Here is a 3889-nt window from a genome sequence, read left to right on the forward strand (position 1 = left end):
TCAAAATTTTTTTCAGTGCATCGGGAGCAATTCGGGGTTCAGTATCTTCAGTATCAAGGATACTTAGATTAGGGAATGACCCGCTCTGCCTCTGAGCCACAGCCGCCTGGTACAAATTCTTAAATTCAGCTCAATAAAGTTACCAAAATACTGATTTTAGCAAAGTCTATCTTGAATAACCGAGTTTGCATTGCTTGTAATAAGCACAATTTGCTTCAATTTTGGGCATTTTGTCTTGGCCCATTACAGTCTTTCAGTGGCTAGATTTTTATGCTAGTTTTAAGAATTATAGCCAAGCAAAAAAAAAAAAAAAAGCTTTCCCCACTAGCAGTTTTTATACCCGGCAGGGGTTGAGAACCTCCTTAGTGGAGGTAAAAAAAACAAAAACAACCTGCTTTGCTCTCATAAGGGACAAAATTAAATCAACCTTCCACTCAGAACTGTGTCAAAAAATGTGAGAGCTGTTTCCTGTGAGCTGTCTTTTGCAAACTGAAATGCATTTGAGGATAAGTGAGAAAGATGTTGGTTTGAACATCACATGAATAAAGCTGAAAAAAAGGTGAGGTGAACAAATTAGGGAGAGAAAGACAGACAAAGAGCACATCAGTATCTTTTGAAAGGAGTGGTATTTTTTTGATGCATTAATGGTATGAAGAGAGAAAGGACTGAAATTGCTTTTCAATTACCCACCATATAGATTCACTGTGTCTCCATTTAGAGTTCCTTTATGAGGCAGCCTATCAGAGGAGAGTCTGTCTGTGGGCCTAATCTGCAACCAAGATGGGACCATTACAGCTCATCCCCTGCTTTTTTCTCCTCCTCTCTCTCCCTCCATCTTCCACCCATTCACCCATGCTTTTCTTCCTCCCCTTTGTGCTGTCATATATCCAATTTCATGCTATAATGGCCTGACAGGCAATTAGCTGAGGATTTGACCAATTAAGAGGATAAAGATGGGGTTAAGTCTCTTTGTGCTGTGATGTTTTGTCCCAGTGTAGGCTGAAATGTCAAGATACAGTGCTCTAACCTTTGTCTTGGGATGATAAAAGTGAAATTGGATTCACTGACGTGGATCAGGCTCCAAGTCTTGTATGTCATTGTGTCAGACAGCATGTTCCTTCCTGGTGTTTGTAAAGCAAATAAGGCAAATCTAATCATCAGAGGGCATGGCTGTACTTAGCACAGATGAAATGTGATGTGGCAGCCGGTTCCCGCCATGCTGATCAGCTTCCACGTGCCACTCCTGTACCTCTTTGCTGATGGAGCTGTGTGTACCTGTAGTGTGCTCAGTATTGTGGTGTAAAGATTTCCCAATATACGTTGGAAATTGGTGTTGATGCAACAATATCGGTACACTGACCCCTGGATCGATCTGAATGTACCATGTACCATGATGTAATTCTAAAGTTCTGAATCAGTTGACTAAAGCTTTGCTGCTAACAGCATCTCCACTCTTGTGAAAGGTAAAAGGTCAGTTCCAGGGTCTTGTGAAAAAAGTCACAAGAGTAACGCAAGCGGAGTGTGGCTTGCGAGGTCGTAAACAAAAATGTCCAACAACACAGACACGATTTACAGTCCAAAGACATTTGGATTCTATAAGAAAAAAAGGAAAGTGAGCCAAAAGTCTAGTCATTTGTAAGATCGATCGGACAGCGGTTAAGTACAGCGGTAACACGAGAATTCTTAACACTCACCGGGTGAGACGGCATGGTGACACCTGTGCAGGTGACGAGGAGTCTGTGGATTTGCTAGGCGAGGTCTAAGGTAATCATGGTAGAAAGTCTGTCACAATGACATGTAATTCTTAAATTATACATTTGTATTCCATTTTTATCCCATGCAATAAAGAAAAAAATCCTTGGTAATCTTTGGTATTTTATAAAATATATGTATTTAAACGCAAGCAATGTCCCTTTAATAGAATTGGCTTATTTTGATTTAGAATGGAAAATAAATGTCTGCATTAAACAAATGTTATCAACTGTATCAGATTGCATCACATTACATCGAATCGTATCATATTGCATACTTACACTTTAAAATGCATCGTCCCTGAATCCTTTAGTAGCCCATGTATCTAGATACTTATCAGATTGTCTTTATGCAACGTTCTTGTGGTTACCTTCTAATACATAGTGCTGCACTTTACAGTTCACACTCTCCGTCTCACCTCAAAAGAACATATTTACCCATGTGATCATTATGACACACCATGTGATCAGAGCTGATAGAGAGTTGGATCTACTCGGGCTTAAGAAAGGAGTTCAGATTAATAATCACTTTGATCTGAACTGAACAAAAGGATTTGAGCAAAGATTCATAGTCACTGCTTATGTAGGTAAGCTAACCATGTCACTGTTCAAATGCACTTGAGTTCATACAACAGTAAGTTAACACATCCTTTAGACAAGCTGAGCTGAGTGCTGGGGAAATACACCATGACACATCCCAATTAGAATAATATAATGTGGATACAGCCCAGGCATTCACTGTATAATTAAATATGGATGTAGTCTGTGACGTCACCCACAGATTTCTGAAGTTGTTGCGAAGCTTAGTGAGGTCGGCTTGGGATGTTGCTGTCTTGCCTCGCGGGTAATCTGAAAATGGGCAAAGATGTGAAGCGTGGGAGGAGCTGAGGCAGGTTGAATGAAGCCTGGTTACTGAAAACAGCCTCTGTGCCACCATGGCTTTCATTATGCATAACTTTCAGACTTAATGTAATTTAAACAGGTGAGTTATATAAAACTGAAACCCCTATACAGTTGTCATTAACGGGGAAATTAGCTATAGAGACCAAAAATCATTTTTTAAACATGTTTATTTCTGCTGTAAAGTTGTGCATTTTAATATTGGGCCTTATGGAGATTGACTCTAATGTGCAGCCAGCCTCAAGTGGCCGTTTGAGGAACTGCAGTTTTTGTTACTTCCATGGTGGCTTCATTTGTTAGCCACAGAGGTTTTTCCGCTTGGTCCAGATTGTGTCTTGGACACTAGACACCAGATGGACTGTGAGGACCTCTATACCAGCCCTCTTTCTCCCACTTGGAATACCTGGAACCCCTACTCCTGGAGCCCATGCATCTGCAACCAGCCCAGTTTTTCCTTGCCCGTCGCAAGTGCTTGCTCATGGTGTACTGTTGGGGCTCTCTGTAAATGTTATAAGAGCTTCGGTCTAGACCTGCTCTTATTTGAAAAAGTGGTCCTGAGGATACTTCCTGTTTATGAATTGGCGACTATACAAATAAAATTTGAATGAATTTGAATTGAAATTCCAGTAAATATTCCACATGTTTGCTGGCCATCCTGAGTGTTACACCAAGTCAGCTCTCCTGTTCCATCACTCTGGCTCCCTGTTGCAGCTCACATCCAGTACAAGACCACGGTGCTGGTCTACAGGACGCTGGACAATCAGATACCCTGTCACTCTGAGAACCCTGTGATCACTCATCTTGGCCAAAGCTGGTCTTTCTTCTGATACCACAGTGGTGGAGTCCCACTGAAGTCAGAGCAGCAGGGTTATTGCCCAGAGTCCTGTGCAGATTTCAAACGCGTGATGGGGGTAGGGTCGAGGGATGGATCGAGGGATGAGGGAAGGGTCGAGGGATGAGGGAAGGATCGAGGAATGAGGGAAGGATCGAGGAATGAAGGTCGAGGAATGAAGGTCGAGGAAGGTCGAGGAATGAAGATCAGTTGGCTGATCGATGAATGGATGGAGAGGTTCGTGTACGATGTAATAGGGAACAGAGTGGGTTGCGAGACACAGAGTGGGGGAGCTGTCTCTTCGTATCTCTTGCAAAGAGCCCCAGTGGTTCCTGTACCTGGATAAGAGAGAAAAATAAAAGAAAGGGTTTGGGGGGGAGGGATGTGAAAAATTAGTCAAGGAGGG

Source organism: Morone saxatilis, unplaced genomic scaffold (assembly GCF_004916995.1).
Source record: "Morone saxatilis isolate NCDOM2014 unplaced genomic scaffold, NCSU_SB_2.0 Contig1, whole genome shotgun sequence".
NCBI lineage: Eukaryota > Metazoa > Chordata > Actinopteri > Moronidae > Morone > Morone saxatilis.